General features: G+C 31.7%; 1 long non-coding RNA gene across 1 annotated transcript; it reads left to right on the top strand.

Moving 5' to 3' along the window:
* Positions 1-5,410: 5,410 nt before the first annotated feature.
* Positions 5,411-9,258, top strand: LOC126882236 (uncharacterized). Its single transcript, XR_007697237.1, has 2 exons — positions 5,411-5,490; positions 8,930-9,258. It is a non-coding gene; the product is annotated as an uncharacterized LOC126882236 (long non-coding RNA).
* The last annotated feature ends 14,008 nt before the right edge of the window (positions 9,259-23,266 follow it).

Below are 23,266 nucleotides of genomic sequence, written 5' to 3'. Positions count from 1 at the left end.
GATAGACCACCGACCCGAACTGCTCCGCGTTACGCTATTTTTCGGAGTTGACCAAATCTATGTGTATAATATCTTTGGTTACCCCCCGATGCCACAGTATAGGAGGCCGATGCATTGAGTAGCATATCCCTAGCCAGATCTATTGTTGACATATATCTGGTTCTCACTATCAAATAATGAACCGTGATAGTGCGACGTCAAAAGGTCCAAAAAGTTTCCAAACAAAGCAAAGGTTTGACGTCTGTGAATTGTTTATACACGTGATTTGTGTAATCCATTTTAATTTTATTTTATTTTAACAATAATCTGCACATTTTTTCTTAAGACACAATCCTTGTTAGTCATATCAATCATATTGCTTTTAATTTTATAAATGTCCTTACACAAAATCAAGGATTTACACACTACATAGTACTTACTGCTCTTCAGGTTCTTAACCAGTCCTATATGGAAATATGGTGGGAAATATACTATGAGCATTGATTACAATCACGGGTACCTACCACCCAACACATTACCATTTTGTAAAAATTAAACATCTTACAATAAGCAATATATTCCAATTATAAAAACCAAAACAAACACCACGTGTGAATTTTTGCTTTGTTTGGAAACTTTTCAGAGTAGCCAACATTGATTTGACGTCACGACTATCAAGGCCGCGTCTCACCATCAAATAATTTGATCAAACAGTTTGAGCAAACTTGACGTACTTGAGGAAGTACGTCAAAGTGACGTCACAATTGCAGTTTTTTTGAAATTCTAAAAATCTGTGCTCTCACTATCAGTCTAGTTTGATCAAATTTTTTGTATTGAGTTGTCTAACTTGTTTGTACTTTATTTAAAATTAAAATTTTTCATTATTATCCACAATGAACACTCAGGATGTGACGTCACTAACTGTCACTTTCAGTTTGCTCAAACCAGTTTGATCAAATTATTTGATGGTGGGACGCGGTCTTTACGGTCCACTTGATCAAACTGGTTTGAGCAAACTGAAAGTTAGTGACGTCACATTCTGAGTTTTCATTGTGGATAATAAGGATAATAATGAAAAATTTTAATTTTAAGTAAAGTACAAACAAGTTAGACAACTCAATAAAAAAAATTTGATCAAACTAGACTGATAGTGAAAACACAGATTTTAAAATTTTAACAAACTGCAATTGTGACGCCACTTTGACGTACTTCCGGAGTTTGCTCAAACTGTTTAATCAAATTATTTAATAGTGAGAACACGACTTAACGCTCGGTTTCATAATCAGATAAAGTGAACTTTAAATTTTAAGTTGGTACCTTTATTAATAGCTAAGCGGTAGCTAAGCGGTAGTGTGCTTGGCTCGCGTGCCGGTGGTCCGGAGTTCAAATCCTACCGCCGGCAAGAACAACTAGACATTTTTAAAATTTTTATAGGCCCCAGGTCGACTCAGCCTGAATAAAATGAGTACCTTGGGTAAAACCAGGGGTAATAATAGGCGGTTGAAGCGTGGCACGCTGTTGAAGGTGGTTGAAGGTGTTACCTTCCTTGTATACCGTAGGCCCTAGATATTCGCTCTGAGCGTTAACAAAGTGTCAAAACAAAATCGACCGACCTGCTCATGGTGGCGGTTTTTTGAAATTTTATCAGGACGCTTTGTGTATGTTTAAATGAGACATTTAAAAAAAATTCCTTGTCACGCTAGTGATATTATGTATTAATATAAACAGAAAATAAAAACGCACTTAATCTGATATAAATTCTTCTATTTCCAATATTGATTATCAGTTTGATTTTGTATACATAACCTCACTATCGCAGTTTATGTCAATAAATCTTTATTAACGAAAAAGAAAATATTTTTGTTGCACTATAAATTACAGTATAAATTAATAACTAATGAATTCTAACAATTGTATTCGGTTATTATCACTACAAAATAAAATATTCAAGTTTAACAAAATAATCCCATAAGACTCAATGTTAAAACGTCCTGACAAAATCTGACAGTGTGTCACGTGACTGTAAGTAGAGGGGAGACGCACGGAGCCAATAGCAGACTACCCTGCTATACTCCCAAAGCCACGTGAGCGGTATAAAACGGGAGACTATTCATATTACCTTTATCAATGCAATAATTCATATGGGTAAATGTCAACGTTAAAGTGAACTTTAGTTGATGTTTAACACTTTAAAATTGACATTTACCCATAGGGCTTTTCATCGATTGGCATTTGTTTCGAGCTTCTGTCAGATGTTGTATAATCTGTGTACAATATTAATATACACGGATTATACAACATAAGACAGAAGCTCGAAACAAATGACTGTGAATGAAAAGCCCCATATGATAAGGTTACCAACTTAAAATTTAAAGTCCACTTTAACTGATTATGAAACCGCACGTAAGGAGGAAGATCTCTATACCTACTCTATACATTGAATCTCATCAGATATCAAATGCGTTATTAGTTGTATAGAAAGTGTCTAAATAATGTGCTCCTTGTTCAAGAATATCTCTATTTTTGACAATATCGAAAATTAATATACGGAAAATATGTTTATAAATAAAAATAAGTTTAAAATATTGTTTATTTATTAGGTATAATAAAAAGTTTTTTCAACATTTACTCTGCGATAAAGTTTAAAATTCAAAACCTTCCAATGATTGACAGACGCCTAAAAAGACTTTGGCCAGAAGCAGAAGACCAAGCTGCTAGGTCAATTCCAGAGAGTCGTCAATGGACGACACCTGCCACAAGCCAAGAATTTATAAAATATTCAGTGATGAGCGCGCTAATAACGGGCAAAATAACGTAAAAGAGAGAAAAGATAACACGTTGTGAAATAAAAAGAGATGACACTAGTAGAGATGTAAAATTATCAATAGGAAGCTATACTTAAATTTATATTACATAGTTTCTCACCTTTAGACGTCTGTGACAGGAGAATTTTATAAAATTGTGTAACAGTTGTCATACTCCTTTCATACTAAAATTGTCTAAAGATGGTGAAGTATGTAATGTAATGTAAATTTATAGGTTCCTATCGATAGTTTAACACCTCTGCTAGTTTCAACTCTTTTTATTACACAACGTGTTATGTTTTCAATCTTTTGCGTTATCATGGGTAAGCAAGGTTTGATAATTGAATTGAGTTGAAGCTAGTTTCTATAATAAGAACATTCTTGCTGAATAGGTATACAGTATGATGAGTGCACTAAGAACAGGCAAAATAACGCAAAAGACGGAAAACATAATACGTTGAGATGTAAAAAGAGATGAAACTAGTAGAGGTGGGAAATTATCAATAGACATCTATAAATTTACATTATATTCATAGTTTCTCACCTTAAGACGTATCGGATGAGTTTGGCGACGTATAGGAGTCAAACTGTGGCAGGAAAATTTTATAAATTCTGTCATAATTTGACTCCGATACGTAGCCAAACTATCAATATAAGGTAAATTTCTAGGTTTTTATATATAATTTCCCACCTCTACTGGTTTCATATCTATTTATTTCACAACGTAATATGTTTTCCGTTATTTTGCCAGTTATTAATGTACTCATCACCGTATATTTTTACCACCAAACTCTGAACAATGTTATCTCGTTCAAATATTTTAATCTGTTTGTCCTTTGTCCAGTGTATGTTATTTGTATCGTTAATTTTAAGTAAATGTCTTCATTCTGGGAAGGTATACTTAGATCGAAAGTATGCTTGGGCAAGATAATATTAATAAATAACTATGCTCAATATTTGCATTTTATTTTTAAAAATAAAAAAATATACCTATATATAGGTGCATATTTGCCTTTAATCGGTTTAATAAATACATATATTATGTATTCGATAGTTAATTTGCAAGTAAGGGGCTTATTGTTAAAATGTTAATAAATGGTGAACTTATATCTAATATGGAAAAAACATTAATCGAAGCCATCGAGATAAACTTCTAAATATTTACATTTATATGTAATATTTCAACCAAGTTCGTTGATTTAAATAAATATTGAAACTCAGGCAACATGGACAGCCTAAGTCTGACGTCACAAATGTCACAAAATTGGGAGGAGCTTATATTGGCTCCAAACAATTTTGTTTGTAACCTTAAATGGTCATAAGTAATTTTTCATTTATGTGCTTTGTGTGGCAAAATAAGACTTCATTTAGGTATTTCGTTAAAGAAACGTGTTAATTAAGAGATTTTTATTCGTTTTTGCTCAGGTGGTTTTTATTCCTTAGTGATTGAAAATAAACATAACCTCAAAACTGTTTACATTCTAATCATTGCATTAAATTAACTCACCTGGGCAAAAACGAATAAAAATCTCTTAATTGGCACGTTTCTTTAACTAAATACCTAAATGAAAAGTCTTATTTTGTCACACAAACCACGTAAACAATAAATTAAAAATTCCTTATGAGTGTTTAACATTATAAACAGAATTGTTTGGAGCCAAATATAAGCTCCTCCCAATTTTGTGACGTCAAGACTTAGGCTGTCCATTTGCATTAGAAGTAATTTTTTTCTCTCTCTGTTAATAGTTCTATCCCTTCTACTGGAGTATTATGAATGTACAAGTTGGCTAACTTGATAGACAGCTGATTATACAGTGTTGCCTTGTTGCCTAAGTTTCAGTATATATCGTTAAACCAATTACAATTTACTATTTTATTTGGCTATCAGCCACAATTTAAGTGTGAAATTAAATTTATTTGGCGTTTTATCCTAAGTTGCCATAAGAAAATAGCTTCAGAACAATACAGTATAAAATTGTTTGAAATAAGTTACGTTTTTAAGTAAATATTTATAAATAATATGTAATAATTCATCTCGATGGCTTCCATTAACGTTTTATTCACTTAGTAGGTATAACTTTCAGCATTTATTAACATTGTAATAATAAGCAGCTTACTTTGAAATTAACTATTGAACTTGTTATTTGAAAATTATCAATACAATTCTGATTGAAAACAAACATATTCTGTAACAAGTTGCTTATTTTGGAAGCTAGCTTATTTGCTGGGTTGCAAATTGCAATGCAATTATCAAACCTCGCTACCGTATCAGCGATTTAAAGGACGAATCCTGCTTTGTTTTATTTCTTATATTCAATCTTTTATATTTTGAAACAAGGTGGATAACAGAAAACAAACGTAATTTTTAAAATGTGGTTGCATTAAAAAACAACGTGTAGGTACTACTTATATAGGTATTTATGGACAAACTAGGGATTCCAAAAAGGTAATTTGCATGATAATAATGACGACAGGGTACGTAGATCTTATCAAACAAGAAAATACAGAACGATATTAAATATATAGATAGAGTGAGATCGACAGACAGAATAAGTCTTCTTAACAGACCTTAAGCTGCGACAGAAACATCCTGTTATGGCTGTTACTCATCTCACACTAATGGCAAGAGTGGCGCACCCAGGGGGTGGTTTGGGTGTTAAAACCCCTCCCACCGGCCACCAGTACATACAAAGAATAGTAGGAAAATGTAACTTGTCTTTAACAAACATACAAAAAAATTGCTGTGTAATATGTAAAAAAGTAGAAAGAGGCTTTTCATCGATTGTCATTTGTTTCGAGCTTCTGTCATGTGTCACATAATATTAATATATCTACGTCATACGTCTTTGGTTTGTATCATTGGCAATACCAATAACGTATGACGTAGATATATTAATATTATGTGACACATGACAGAAGCTCGAAACAAATGACTGAATGAAAATCCCCATGAACGATCACATCAATCACTTATTTTGTATTTGCTGTCTTTTTCTATAAATAACAAACTTTTGTTATAGAAAAAGACAGCAAATACAAAATAAGTATTTAAGGTCAAATGTCTTCTTCTTTTTTTTCTCAAAATGTCATTTTATGCGATTTTACATGATTTGGTGTTTATTTAAACAAATTTGCATTTTACATCGTAAAGTATCAATGAAAAAAAATATATTTTAGTAGAAGGGACTCAAAAATATCATTATATGGCATTATAACAAGTTATTTTGATGGAAAATCAGTTTTTGATCAAATTTTATAGTGTATAAAACGTTTAAATATCGTTTTTCTACAACCGTGTTAAAAATGCAATTTTTAGCACTCCATACGATCGTTGTGCCACTTTAAGGCACTAGTGCTTTAAAATTTGTATGGCACTGCAGTTCGTATTGACCGTATACGCTGTGAGCTCGTACGTAGAGGGGATATTTACAAATTCGCGAACGCCAGTAGTGACAAGTTTGTAAACGTTTACTGGAAATTTGACATAAATGTCAAAGTGATTAATTTAAAATTAAAAACATTAATTATAAACAATATTAGTTGGTCAAAGCTGTGGTATATATTTTTACCTTAAATATACTTACGTTTTAAATACTGAATTTAAGTTTTTTTAATGTTCCGTAATATCTAATTATAAATAATCTATTATAATCTTAGCGCCATATACACGATTATTGTCAAAGTATCCGAAGTAAGAAATTGATATTTTATCAATAGAACGTCAAAATGATTAGAAAAATCTTAAAAAAATCGATTACAATTTAATTACTTTTTTGGGTTGTAAATAATAAGCGATAACAATTAAATAATAAATTTAAAAATTACCGGTAAAAGTTGAATTAGTAACCGCTAGGAGCGACACCAGCGAAGCTCAGAGCGTATAGGCAATTTTGATGTAATGTCAAAAAAATATAAAAATGGAATGTCAGTCAAGTTCAAGTAAAAGTTTTTGTGGATATTGCCCTGTAATTACGTTTGTAGAAAAAATATTGTATGATATGCGTGTTAAAAAGTACATTTTTAAGGCACTCATGTGAATTGCAGAACTCGCTTCGCTCATTCTGAAAACTTTCACATGCGTGCCTTAAACGTGTACTTTTAACACTTATATCATAAATAACTATTTTTACATTTTCCTCCATTCCCAAAATACATTATAATCGATTTGGCTGAAAATATGCCCACAGATAGACTTTAAGTGGTTAGAATGATTTGAATTAGAAAAGAAAATAATCGTTTTCGTTTTGATTCAATTCGAGTCTCTTGCCATCCTCTGACACCGTGTTTCGGGGTCTCTACCCCTTATCAAAGAGGCTATGCAAGTAGACTGAACTGATTCAACTCGAAACGAAGAAGAACTGCATATATTAAAATATCTGCAGCAGAGTGTGGTTAGACTATCCTCTAACGGGGAATGACAAAATGAATAAAAATAAATTTCGACCAAGAGTCAGGATTCTGTTAACCGAGATACGATAGTACACTTCGCGTCAAAAAAAAACTGGTACAACTCTTATAACCGAAAATCGTGTTTTTCAAGTTGTGTAAGTTGATCTTGTCACAAGTGTCATTCCAATTTCTAGGGCAAAGTTGCCAGTTCAACGAAAATATTATATCAAACTAGGTAAAAACGGGGCTGTGCGACAGACCGCATTTTTTAATACACTAAAAACTAAAACAATTGTAATTTTCCGTCATCTAAATTAAGTATCCATACATTGATTCGGTTTTTATTATAATTTATAAAAATATTTCAATTCAAAAATAATGATAGATAATAAATCTTGGCATGACTTTAAATTATTATGTTTAATGTCAAATCGAGAGGTGTGATTGGTTTCTCGTAAATTGTAGGACAAAACTGCATTAAGTTGTGTAGAATACATAAAACACACTGGAAAAATGAAAAATTTAATTTGAAATTAATACAAAATGAATAACTTTTACAGTGAACAAGTGTGTAATTTAAATATATGTATTACAATTATTCGAAATATACATTTTAAACGTTATTTTTTTGTATTTAGATTTAGTGCAATTGCGTTATCTGTGATGGCAACAACGAAGTGATTCACGAACAATAATTGTCAGTCTGAACACAGGTTTACATTGGGAAAAAAAGTGTACCAGTTTTATATGACGCGAAGTGTACCAAGCGGCGCCGCTAGGAGGAGCATTGAATTACATTACAATACAAACTCAAAAGTATAATTAGTCCAGTCGGGATAGCATTTGACCTTGCATGCCGAGCTGCTCAAAATTTTATTTTTCTTATCTTTAGGGGGGTCAAAAGTAGTCTAAATTTAAAATCGCGAATGAATTCCTCCGTTACGTTAGCCACCATCTTGATTTTAAAAGAGAACCGTTTTTGTACAATATCTCCGCCATTTTTAACTTTTCCACAAAAATGGTAGAAACTGAAATTGTTAAAAATAAATCGTATTTACAATTATTACAATTTCTTTTTAAAAATTTTTGTCGTGAGGTCGATATTTTCTGAGTTAATTATACTTACAGTAACCGCCTATATTTTTGACCATGATATTGCATGTAACTTTTTTATTATTGTAATATAATTCAAATCCTTCTAACCACTTAAAGTCCTATGTTTTGGCTATCTGTGGGCAAATTTTCAGCCAAATCGATTATGATGTACAGTCGAACCTGCTTATTAGAATACCTCTTAAAGGAATATCCCGGTTTAAGGAATAGAAATTTGAGGTCCCGAAACATTTATAGTAGCAACCAATGATCGGTTATTAGAATATCCCGGTTATAGGAATACTTTTACTTGGCACAAAGGCTATTCCAATAAGCGGGTTTGACTGTATTTTGGAAATGAAGGAAAATGACGGTATTTTAACGTTTTCTACACTATAAAATTTGATCAAAAACCTGTTTTGAATCCAAATAACTTGTTACCTATACCTATAATGCCATATAAATGACATTTTTGAGTCCCTTGTATTAAAATAGTATGTTTTCCATTGATACTTTACGATAGAAAATGCAAATTTGTTTAAATAAATACAAAATCACTATAAAATCGCTTAAAATAACAATTTGAGAAAAAAAGAAGAAGACAATTCGACCTTAAATGTTTTATTTCTACATCTCTCAGATGCTATATATATACAAATTTTCAGACAAATCGGAGATCCAAAAGTTTTTTTGATCCAAAATTGAGTGATTTGAAATGGAATCACCCGTAATTATATGGTATAAGTTCTTGGCTTGTGGCAGGTGTCGTCCATTGACGATTGACGACTCTCTGGAATTGACCTAGCAGCTTGGTCTTCTGGCCAAAGTCTTTTTAGGCTTAGGAGTCTGTCAATCACTGGAGGGTTTTGAATTTTAAACTTTATCGCAGAGTAAATGTTGAAAAATACTTTTTATTGTACCTATTATATTATATAAACAATGAAATATTATTCTGGTCCAGATAATAAAAATATTATTTATAACAATTATTAAAGCTAATTGGCTGTCCCCATAGCCATAATTTCCACAAAAAGAAGAAGAAGAAAAAAAATAAAAAAAGTCCTACGTATTACTACACCCTTCCTCGTGGCACTTACGAAATTTTTTCAAAATTGCAAAATTTTTCATCAAGTTAATTATCGCGAAAAAGGATATAATGTGAGATTCTATCTAACGGCGCGACTACTCGCGGGTTAAGTACAGTAGTCTAGCTATATTTGTCTGTCGTGCGAGTGTGAGCGTATCTACCAAGAGGTGGGTTTAATGGAACGACAGTGACACAGAGGCGGCAGCCATCATATGCTAGAGAGAGAAAGCTAAGCGCCGGTAAAGAGAGATAAATAGACCACCGACCCGAACTTCTCCGCGTTAGGCTATTTTTCGGACCTGGCCTAATCTATTGTGTTATTATGTCTTTGGTGAGAACACGACTTTTAAAAATATTTCAAAATCAAAATTAGCCAAATCAATCCAGTCTTTCTCATAGTTATAAAATAAAAAAAAAAGTACGAGTCAGAAAACGTTGGTTGTCAAATAAAATTAGAGGATGCCAGAAAAAAATTGAGTGCAGCAAATGTACAGGGCAATTGATTGTATCCCCCGTCGCATGGCGAAGGAAAAAATCACCAGTTTTATATAATAGTATCATTGCTTAAAAAAAGAAATTCCTTTTTAAAAAATGATAGTATAATTATTATAATATAATATAATATAATATAATATAATATAATATAATATAATATAATATAATATAATATAATATAATATAATATAATATAATATAATATAATATAATATAATATAATATAATATAATAATTATAATAGTATTATTAGGTAGGTATAAGAAACTCTAAGAGAAAAAGTAACTTTTAGACCTGACAACAATGCATATAATAAGACATATGTTTTAAGATGCTCAGTTGCCAATAGTGTGATCTGACTTAGTCTCCTTGGATTATATTAGTCCTAATATCCACAACAAAGAAATATATTACAATCCTTATTATCACGAATAATCTTTACATTCTCTAGATAGCAACAAATTTAACTATAACCGCTTTGTGTGATTATAATGTAAAAATCAATTCTGAGTTTTCTAGGTCAGAACTTATAATTTATTACTTATTCAAAATCGCGCAACACTGTAAGAAAAAGATTCGTTCTAAGAGTAAAAAGCTTGCAAGAATTTTGATGAGATTGAAGAGTGACTGTCCTTGAAAATTTTTCAAATAATTAATACAAAATTATCTGCTAATAATGACTAAACCCTGGAAATGTGTGTCCTTTCGTGAGCACTTTGTTAACTTTCAGATGGTATAAATATATTTCAGAAATACTAGCCGTAACATAGTAATTTAGCAAAACTCGGGAAGGCACTGATTTCACAGTAGGTTTAAAATTTTTACCGCGCTAAAGAACTGGGCTCCTGTTAGATATAAAATTTTTAATGGACTGCGCGTGCGTGGTAATGTTATTGCAACTTTAATAATTATTTTCAGTGCAAAAAAAGCCTGATCAATGTTCAAAATAGGTGATCATTGCCATAGAAAAAAGTGTTGTGTGATTTGGTAGAATGCGATCTTACCCTTCAAAAAATATGTCACGTATAGGGCTTTTCATTCACAGTCATTTGTTTCGAGCTTCTGTCATGTGTCACATAATATTAATATATCTACGTCGTACGTTATTGCTATATACCAATGATACAAACCAAAGACGTACGACGTAGATATATTAATATTATGTGACACATGACAGAAGCTCGAAACAAATGACAATCGATGAAAAGCCCTATTTCAGCACCTGGAAAATTGGAAGGATACTACAAATCTGGCCTCCACATAAGTGGTCTGTAGCTTCGACATGATAGGTGTGAAATTTTAAACGTTCTTGCTGTTGATTGGATAGGAAGGGTAGCGTTATCGAGCCTCCACGCTAGGTACACCATAGCCTCCATACGGTACTTCCAATATTTAATATTATTTTATTCAAGTGGACAATAAAGGTAAAACACAAACAACTTTTGTTTCTTAATTATTTATTTATACAATAATGTGACATTTTACATAGAAATATGAGTATTTAATTTCGATTAAATATATGTTTACTTGTTGAATTTATCGGCTGCACACAACAGCTGATCGGCCATTAGACCCAACAACAAAACGCGAAATAAAATGTGTATTTTAAAACTGTTGGATAAACAGTACCTACAATCAGAAAAACTTATCTTTAAAAAGGTACTCAATTATGAAATAACAAAAATATCAAAAAACACGACTGAATATCAGCTTTTTATGGTGACACAAACTAAACACAAACACCAAACACATCACATAACCGACCATATATATAAAATAAGTGAACGAACGAACACAGAACACAGATTACAGATTCACAGATAGCGCAGGATTTGTCAAAAGTCATGTTCCACCAATCACAATGCCGACATCAGCGCCTCTGACTAAACGGAAGGAAAATAAATACGAATACATGTTTTTTATTAGAGTTAGCGGGGCATGATCATTGCTCAGCGCTTTATTTCCTATCGAATACAGTCATTTGTTTTAAAGATTTCGATCAATGAGGTGCCAACATCTTTTTTTTCGTCCTTGAATTTTCAACCCTTAATAAAAAATAAACTACAGGTGATCAAAATCTGAAACCTAGTGATCATTGCTGTACAAACCGTGAGCAAAAGGATGGTATAATTATTTTTACGAAATTCGATCAATGAGGTGCTAACATCTCATAACCTACTTCACGCCTATTCTGTAACTCATTTCGATGATAGAAGTCAGTAAAATCGAATAGAAGTGGCCAAGTCGAATAGAAATAGTCCAAATCCGTATTGGCCATGAGCCACTTTTTCTACAAAGCCAGACTTGAAATATTTGTAAGCTGCTAAACTTTTATAAGCTCTCATTTGTTCATGGGTATAAAAGCTGTGAGTAAAAACAATATAGGTCAGAATGTCCATGGAAGCTATTGGTGGCACATAGGTAAGTCCATAATCAAAATCGACTTCACTTAGAGCATATGGATCACAGTTAAGTTGTTTGATTTTGTCCAAATATCTATCTGCGGCTTCAGGAGAGCTTATTCTTAGTTGGTCCAAATACGAACTTTCTTTTAAAGCCATATTTGTAATAAAAACAAAAGTCCGACTCTCACAAATAATATTGCAATGTTGTCTTGAAAAAGACAGTTTTTCAAAGGGTACAAGTAACTAAATAAAACAATTTTAACACCAACTCTACAACGAAAAGCACAAGTGCAACAATGCAAGTAAACCAGCAAAATCGACTGCATGCCATACGACCGCCATTTAAACGTCAAAATAGTCACGTGGTTTGGATTGCCTAATGGACAGCCTAAGTCTGACGTCACAAATGTCACAAAACTGGGAGGAGCTTATATTGGCTCCAAACAATTTTGTTTGTAACCTTAAATGGTCATAAGGAATTTTTCATTTAAGTGCTTTGTGTGGCAAAATAAGACTTCATTTAGGTATTTCGTTAAAGAAACGTGTTAATTAAGAGATTTTTATTCGTTTTTGCTCACGTGGTTTTTATTCCTTAGTGATTGAAAATAAACATAACCTCAAAACTGTTTACATTCTAATCATTGCATTAAATTAACTCACCTGGGCAAAAACGAATAAAAATCTCTTAATTGGCACGTTTCTTTAACTAAATACCTAAATGAAAAGTCTTATTTTGTCACACAAACCACGTAAACAATAAATTAAAAATTCCTTATGAGTGTTTAACATTATAAACAGAATTGTTTGGAGCCAAATATAAGCTCCTCCCAATTTTGTGACGTCAAGACTTAGGATGTCCATTGTCCAGCAAACGACGGCAATGTTGCCAGATTCCTTTTAGCGGGAATTTTAAAATTTTATAGCAGGTTGGTTTTAAATTTGACAGTTCTGTTTTCTCAAGTCAAAAATCTTAACCTTACTTTTACAAGTGATTAGGATTATTATTATTATTTTATTTACATGTAAATTGAAACAATAAATATTGTGCTGTGTCATAATTTCAAACTCATTATGCTGCAGTCTTTTCCAGTTGATAAAATTGCAATTCAAAAACTTTTAGGTAGGTAGGTGTAACTTCCACATTATTATTTATTTTTTAAGTATTAAGGTTGATGTTGATATCAAAAATTTAGATTTCAAAGATAGTTTTATGTAGGTAGATACTAATAGAGTAATACTAGATAATAGATTAGATACAAAGTAAGCTGTAAGTAGTATAACTGCCCATGTAATCACCTGTTATGTTGTTTTTTTAGATTTGCACTGTATTGATGGCACAGGAAAAGAACAAGAGTACAAGAAAATGAAACATCTTATTATGAATGTATATGTATGTGATCTTAAAAAAATTATTTTACAAAACAAGATAGAGAAACAGCTTTAAAATCCCAAGGATCCTGCAAAATGTTTATTTGGCGTACTAGTTGAATAATAGTATCTAAAAATATTGAAACTATTTTAAAACACGTTACGGCCATGAGGATGATATAGAGCACTTACATAAATACCAAAATCAGATAAATATCTCTTAAAGTTTATTTTGAGACTTTCTTCAAAAATGTAAGTAAACTATTTGCATATCGACGGCGGAAAGGCAGGATTTCGTAACTGAAAATTTTTTATAACATGAGTTACTTCAGTTTTCGCTTTAGAATAAGTGTATCGGCAGCTATTAAACAGCGATTACAGCTGGGAAAGTTTCTGGAAGGCTTTCCCAGCTCTAAAAGCTGTTTAATAGGTGCTGATACACTTATTCTAAAGCGAAAACCGAATAACTCATTTTATACAAATTTTTCAGTTATGAGGTCCTGCCTTTCCGCCATTGATATACACAATATAATTTAAAACAAGAGTGTTACCACTAAACCACTTTTTAAATATTACTCATGAATATTTACTACAGTTTACAATTTCAAACTAGTGTGTTTGATTCTCCTATACCTATATTTTACTTTTTTAGTAAACTTCAGACTGTTCAGGATAGCATAATAGCATAGGAGACGAATTAAAAAGAATTGATTTACTTACAAGAAAAGATATCACAAACATTAAACTCTCTTATGGCATTGATTTGAAAGATGGGTATATGTACAATGATGATGCAACCAGTGTTTATTTTTGGGTTGAATGCTTACAGACTCATGTCCAATATTATTTTACAAACAACAGGGCATACTAATGGATATTCATTCTGAATTTAACATTTATGATTTTTGTCTTATTTTCCTTAATACTGTGCCAAAAGGAAATGTTAATTAAGTTTGGTAAATCCTTCATCGCAATCGATGGAACTCATGGGCTCAATTCCTATGACTTTGAACTTATGACAGTATTAGTAAAAGATGAATTTGGGAATGGATTTTGTACTGCTTTGTTATTTTCAAATAGAAAAGATACCTACTTTAATTTACCAATTTTTTTAAATACATGTCTGTGTTGGTATTATAGTCAAATGTTTTCATATCAGGCATAAGCGACACCTTTTACAATGCCTCGTCAAATGTAATGGGTATTGCTCCTAATAGACTGTTAAGTGCCTGGCACATAGATAGGGCATGGTAAGTAAATCTTAATAAAATATCTGATTCTGAAAAAAATCCTATTATGTATACAAGATGTATTAATGATGGTTTAGAGAGTATTAATAGCTTTTTGGGTAGACTTCTAAGTGATGCAGATACATACAATTTTAGTAAGTATTTCCAGTAGAACTACTGCAATAACATCCAACAATGGGCCTATTGTTATAGGAAGGGGTTATGGAATTAATACCAATATGACCATTCAAAATTTTCATAAAATTTTGGATAAAAGGGTATCCATTAGTTGTTATCAGCTACGTTTAAAACTTGGCACTCATGGAGAGCTATACTATAATATATAATAGGTATATCTCATAATATTACATCTCATATTGTTCACTACAGTAGTAATGAGTGAGCCTGCATACACAGAACCATAATAATATATTATAGTTCGTGTATGCAGGCTCACTCATTACAATAGTGAGCAATATGAGATATAACATATTATAGTATAAGTCTCTGTGCATGACCAGATTAACACGTTTGGTACCCATCTCAAACAAGCTCCACTTGGCTGGTACCACATAGTTAAATCATTTATTTAGTTACACAGTACTACTCACATAACTTATGTGTTGTCAGTACCTTCCGTAAAACCTTCGTGATGCTACCCATATGTCATGGCCACTGAATGTGTTAAAGCTTGTTAATGTAGGAGAGTTATACTAAAATATATATTGCCTATTATATTGCCTTAAATAGAAAAAATATCTTATTTAAATTGTATCCATGTAAGTTTTGATTTAATGAAATAAACCTTTTAATCAAAAAAGTGTTGTTTACTTGTGTACACCCAGCAATATCCTCATCATAGATAAATAATATAGTATTACCGGATCCTGATATGCAGACGCCAATAGGGCTTTTCATCGATTGTCATTTGTTTCGAGCTTCTGTCATGAGTCACATAATATTAATGTATCTATGTCATACGTTTTTGGTTTGTATCATTGGTATATACCAATAACGTACGACGTAGATATATTAATATTATGTGACACATGACAGAAGCTCGAAACAAATGACTGAATGAAATGCCCTATTGAATAGGGCTTTTCATCGATTGTTTCGAGCTTCAGTCAAGTGTCACATAATATTAATATATCTACGCCATATATCTGTGGTTTGTATCATTGGCAATATCAATAACATATGACATAGATATATTAATATTAGACAACACATGACAGAAGCTCGAAACAAATGACTGAGTGAAAAGCCCTATATCATGTAAATACAAGTCATAAAGATGTCTTTCTACGGTTAAAATTTCACAGCCTAAAGACATCACTTATCTAACTTCTTAAGCCGTCACAAAATGACTGCAATAAGAAAATAGAATTTATTAACTCACCTCGCCCCCAGTCAAAGTAAAGGTGCTAGGCCACTAAGAATGTTTTTTTCAATTTTTTTTATTTTGCGGCTTTAGCGCTTAGCTATTTAGCCAGATACATGATGAGAATTAATACTATTATAATACATATTAAAACTAATTCAAATTACTAGTAATTTTATTAATATTCTGTATGTAACCACTTAATACTAAAATAAAAAAGTGTCCATCTATACTATCCCAACACATTTTCACCTTTGAAATCGTAAATTTCCATTCCCATTAAAAATAATTTGTACTGTATAAGTATATTTCTTTTGAGCTTCATTTTTTTTTTCAAAATACTGCAACGTGAGTTTTAAATTATGACAAAGTACAATACTTGTTTCAATATTTACATGTAAATAAAATAATCCTAATTACTTGTAAAAGTAAGTTTATAAACTTAAGAATACAGAATTTACAGAACTCTCTTTTAAAACCAAAGTGGCATTAGACTAATTTTAAAATTCCCGCTAAAAGTAAAAAGTAAATCTGGCAACAGTGCCGTCGTTTGCTGGACATTTAATCTCTCCCTCGTTTGCTGGACATTTAATCTCTCCCCAATTCAATACAAGACAACGTTGCCGTATTTTATTTAGGAAATATATTGCATGTTTGGCTAAAATCTACTAAATCAAGAATTGAAACTTTATTAACTTTTTTTTTTATAATAAAGCTGTTTTTTTATAAATTTAGCTGTTTTTTTATAATAAAAACAGCAGCTAACTTAACTGGAAATAAATAAGTATAACGTGAATGTAAAAAAAACAAACTTTTTTTACATTTTAACAGGGAAACAAAATGACCTAGCTTAATTAATTTTTATCAGTTTTATATTTAATATTTTTATATAATATTTTGTCATCCATTGATTTTAACATATGCATGTCTGGATCAAATTTGGTACAATTCCCAACCTCATTCTTTGACAAATAATCATGAAAATACATTTTTTTCTACAACCGTGTTAAAAATGCAATTTTTAGCACTCCATACGAGCGTTAAAAATGCTACTTCAAGGAACTAGTACTTTAAAAATTTTAAGGCACTGCAGTTCGTATTGACCGTATAGGCAATTTGATGTAATGTCAAAAAAATATAAAAATGGAATGTCCGTCAAGTTCAAGTAAAAGTTTTTGTAGATATTGTCCTGTAATTACGTTTGTAGAAAAAATTTTGTATGATATGCGTGTTAAAAAGTACATGTTTAAGGCACTCATGTGAATTTGCAGAACTCGCTTCGCTCATTCTGCAAACTTTCACATGCGTGCCTTAAACGTGTACTTTTAACACTTATATCATAAATAACTATTTATTCAAAAGTTTATTGCGATCATCAGTTGTAATACGATTAAAACCGGAAAAAAATCTTTCTCATTTTACGTTAATAGAAACGGGTAAACACATTATTTTTGCAAAGTTACATTTTACATACATATTTTATTTTCCGTCGTTAGCTTAATTTTAATAGCCTCACCGAATGTCAAAACTCTTCGTTATATAAATATTACCCGAAACACTACTGCACTGCTGCTTGAAACAAGAAAGTTTGGTATCAGACTCCAGTTTCATTTCTCTAATCTCTATGTATTCATACCTACGTCCTGAATCTTATTTTCGGTAATGACATTAGGAAATTGTAACAAAATGTCAAATGTAAATACTATTAAAGAGTTAATTTCATTTTAGTCATAATGCATAGCACAGAAAATGTTGATATACAGTTATGAGCGCGCTAATAACCGGCAAAATAGCTCAAAAGATGGAAAACATAATACATTGCGAAACAATAAGAGATGAAACTAGTGGAGGTGGAAATTATCGTTATAAACGTCTAAAATACCATTACATTACATAGTTTCCCACCTTTAGACGTATCAGAGGTATGACAACTGTCACTGTGAGAGTAGAATTTTATAAAATACTCCTGTCACAGACGTCTACAGGTGGAAAACTATGTAATGTAATGTTAATTAATACGTTTATAACGATAATTTCCACCTCCACTAGTTTCATCTCTTTTTGTTTCGCAATGTATTATGTTTTCCATCTTTTGAGCTTTTTTGCCGGTTATTAGCGTGCTCATCACTGTATACCAAAAACCTACTAAAAAATATTGCCTACTAGAATTAAAAAAAAATATATCAAAAATCTATCCAAAAAGTAGAAATCTGCTGAATGTGGCAACGCTGTTACAAAATAAACACAACTGTCCAACTCAAAATTCAATTGTCAAATATTCTTCTTCTTTTCAATTAGCCTTGTACCACATATATTAGCGATCCACATTATGTGTCGCCATCTCTAATTCCGGAAGCTCACTATATATATGGAACCAATTTTTTCCATTGAGTTCGCAGGGCATGATGCAGTTATTATATTCGGAAACATTGCGTACATGTCCTGTATCAACTAAATCCTTTCCTTTTTTGGTGTTGCTGATTGAAATTGGATATCATGGGAAATAAGACTGAATCCAGTATAATGTTTAATATCCATTTTGATAGAATTCAAACAAATTACAATTCATACAAATTGCAAATTTTAATAATCAAAGCAGTAAGCACACACAAAAAACGTCAAAATAACTGTCAAAGTGTGGACACGAATTTTTATTCTCCGCAGTTTAATAGTTTGATTTTAACGATACAAACGAGCAGTTCTCGGTGTATTGTGTGTTATTGTGTTAATTAGTGTTCCTTTTGTTAATTTTCTTTATTGTTTATAATAGGTAGGTTAGGTAAGTGATTAAAAAAAATATATAATGGATGAGACCTCGGGTGGCACTTCGCCACCCGAAAATAAGGACGCAGAGGAGGATAGGTATGTAAATAATTTTATAGATTTAAATAATAGATATAGAACCGAGGATAAAGGTCCATATTTTGTATATATTGAGAGTACTGATAAGCATTTGGGAAGAATTTTCCCAATCCGGATTGGTCACGTTTTGTTGACTGACAATTATATAAAATCCGATGTTCTTGATATCAAATCGATTGGTCTTAATCGCGTTAAAGTTATTTTTAAGTCTTATGAAAAAGCTAATTATCTAGTTAACAATAAAATTATGTCTAATAATAACTTAGTAGCGTATATACCCAAATTTTTTACACACAAGAAAGGTGTGTTGAGGAATATTGACACATACTTTTCTGAGGAATATTTAAAAAATGCCATAATATCTAATAAAGAGGTGGTTCAAGTTCAACGCATGAAACGAAAGGTAACAGATAAAGACGGGAATATTTCATATGTAAACAGACAAATGGTTATTGTTCAATTTGTAGGAAATGAACTTCCTCAAAATATAACAATTAATTTATGCAATTTCTCTGTAGAACCATATATATTCCCCGTTGTTCAATGTTTTAATTGCCTGCGATATGGGCATTCTGCCAAGCAATGTAAAACCAAATCTACTCACTGTCGAAACTGTTCTAGCCTAAATCATACTTCAGACTCTTCTTGCGAAAAATTCTGCATTTATTGCCAAAATAATGAGCACTGCTCTACATCCAGAGATTGTCCAGTATATAAGAAACAAAAAAATATCAAACAACTCATGGCCAGGGAAAATATTACATTTAAAGAAGCTGAAAGATTGCATGATAATCCATCTTATGCCAAGATTTCTACAAATAATAGATTTTCTGTTCTTAATAATTCCACTAATTTTCCCTCTCTGCCACTCCCCAGTACGTCCCAAACTCCAAATTCTAGCTTTTTGCTACGTAAACCCATTGTTCGAAATACTTCACCCAAAAGACAAGTGAAAAAACGTAAGCCATCTGCTCCGGAGTCTCCACCTATTTCTCCGTCTCTGCCTACTTCTTCCCATTTTCAATCAAAAAAAACCAAATCTTCACATAATCCCATCATACCAAATCCTCACAGAGATGACTTTATCCAACATAAGGAAAAACTAACAAGTCAGATAATAACCGTAGTTAAACACGTAGTTAATTCAGATTCATCCGAAACAAATTACAATTTAGAAGAAAATATTAGAAATATGATCTCCTCTATATTAAGTCCTTCAAATCTAATTCCAGAAATCGATATTGAATCTTGTTCTGATGATTCAATCCACTAATAAGATAAGTACACCCAATAGTAAAAACATTAAAGTTATCCAATGGAATATTCGTTCTTTCTCTAAAAACCATCCAAGTTTATTAAATTTTTTACACAATGATCCTGTAGATATTATAGCTTTATCAGAAACCTTCAAAAAACCAAACCATTCTTTTAAACTAAAAGGGTATAAGATTATCCGACAGGATCGTGCAAATGGCTTTGGTGGTGTTGCCATTGCAGTTCGCCAAGACATTAAATTTATAAATTTTCCTATTACTTTTGCATATAAAAAAGATTTAGAACTTTGCGCAGTTAAATTTCCGTCCTTAAATATCATACTAGTATCGGTGTATAAACCACCTAAATTAAATGTTTCTAAATCAGATTGGTCAAATATCTTTCGGCAATTTAATTCTCCTGTTATTTTCTGTGGCGACTTTAACAGCCATCATACACTTTGGGGATCTCATATTAATAAAGCTTGTGGTAATCAATTAGTAGAAGCCTTAGATGACAATAACTATGTTGTTCTCAATAATGGTAAACCAACTAGAATTTCTCGTCCAGAAGAGCTACCTTCGGCAGTAGACATTACATTTTGCTCTGCTAGTTTGGCTAGTGATTGTTGTGTATGGGATGTCGTACCAGATGCGTTAGGTTCAGATCATTGCTTAATCAAATTTGAAATTATTAGGGATAGAGTTATAATAAATAAAAATCCAGCATCTAAATGGAATGATAAATTAGCTGATTGGTCTGCATACTCCACTATACTGGAAAATTCGTTAATTAGTACAAACCAAAATCTAAACTCCAATCTACTAAGCTTCTCTATTTTTATGGAAAAGGTCTCAGAGGCAGCATCCGCAACTATTCCCCTAAAAAGAGCAAGACAACAAGTAACTCAACGTCCAATATGGTGGGATACCGAATGCTATGATATGTTTCGTCGCAGAAAAGAAGCCCTGAACCAGTATAAACGTGTCTCAAACTATACAAACTATTGTCAATATCAAAATGTAGCTAGTCAAACTAAATTACTATTTTCTAAAAAAGCTCGAGATAGCTGGATATCTTTCATAAGCAATATTAATAAAAACACGCACCCTACTAAAATTTGGCAATTTATAAAAAAAATATCAAACAAAGACTCAACGGGATCGGACAGTATATCAGCTGATATGGTGGACGATTTTTTTGAGTTTTTTATTCCCAAATTTGCATCAAATAAAATCGACTTCAGTAAATTCAATAGTAATGTAGCATGCAATGAATCATTTTATATGCCTATCAGTTTGGAGGAATTACGATTAGCAATCAAACAATCTAAAAGTACAGCACCGGGATTTGATAGCATTACATATAAAATGATTGAATACTTGCCTGAAATTGCTAAAGGAATTCTTTTAAATATTTTTAATAGTTGGTGGTTGCAAGGATTATATGAAAAAAGTTTAAAAAAAACTGTAATTTGCTTACTTGCTAAACCCAACAAAAATTTAAGTCTACCTAACTCTTACAGACCAATTTCATTAATATCATGCATTACAAAAACATTTGAGAGAATTATCAAATTAAGAATGGAACTGCATTTTGAAAGTAATTGTTTATTACCTATTAATCAGTTTGGATATCGCAGAGGCAAAGGCACCTCTGAAGCATTAGCTCAATTAGTTTCCGACATTCAGAATGCACTTTCCGTTAATCTTATAACGGCATGCTTGTTTTTAGATATTAAAGGGGCTTATGATACTCTGGATATTGATATTTTAACTGTTCAGCTCATAAAATACGGTCTAAATTATAAATTCGCACAAAGAATCACAGATTTGTATAGGGACAGAGAAGTTTTCATTCGAGATTCAGAAAATCACATTTACGGCCCTCGATTATTATCAGTCGGAATTCCGCAAGGTTCAGTCCTAAGTCCAGTACTTTTTAATATCTATACTGCAGAATTGCATGACATGTTAAATGAAACAAATAATACAATTAAAATTATTCAGTATGCAGACGATTTCTGTATATACAGCAGCCGTAAATCATATAATGAGTGTTTATGCGATTTGGAACTGATAATGCAATGTATAAAAAGATGGTCTATGGCTTTTAATTTCACGTTATCCCCTGAACAATCTAGCATCACCTTTTTCACTAGACATAAGTTAAGTTCCCCTACCAGTATAAATTTAAGTAATGTTGATATAAATGTATCCTCTCACCATAAGTATCTGGGCGTGGTTTTGGACAAAAAACTAACCTGGACACTCCATGTGAATCACATTATCAACAAATGCGAAAAAGGTTTAAACATGCTTCGTTGCATATGTAAAGCTAGATGGGGTGCCGACCCAAAGATAGCATTAATGTTCTATAAATCGTATATTCGGTCAATCATTGATTATGGATGCTTTTTATATGGTTCATCGTCAAAATCTAATTTATCAAAAATCGATCATATTCAGTATAAGGCAATACGTATATGTATTAGTGCGTTTAAGTCAACGCCATGTGCTGCAATTCTAGCAGAAGCGCAGGAACCTCCTCTAAACCTTAGAAGAGAATTCTTGTCTAATAAGTTTCTATTAAAGACCAGGACTTTAGACTCACATAAATTATTAAGTAAAATTAACAGTCTCACTGAATATAACTTAACAAATTCTTATTGGAGAATTAAAACTTCTCCCCCTCTTACAGATGCTTATCTAGAAACTAACAACTTTAGCATTAACACTAAACAAATATTACCCATATATAACCTTTCTATTGAGGAAATCGCAATATTTCCAAAGATCATAAAACCTACATATAGAAACTTACCATGCCAAAACAATAAAATTATAAAATTAATCTTATCTGAATTTTCTAATTATAAATACATCTATACAGATGGTTCAAAAACATGTAATAGTGTA

This window comes from Diabrotica virgifera, chromosome 3 (genome assembly GCF_917563875.1).
Source record: "Diabrotica virgifera virgifera chromosome 3, PGI_DIABVI_V3a".
In the NCBI taxonomy this organism is placed as follows: Eukaryota; Metazoa; Arthropoda; class Insecta; order Coleoptera; family Chrysomelidae; genus Diabrotica; species Diabrotica virgifera.
Note: the sequence above shows the minus strand (reverse complement) of the source record. Positions and strands in the feature narration are given on the sequence as shown.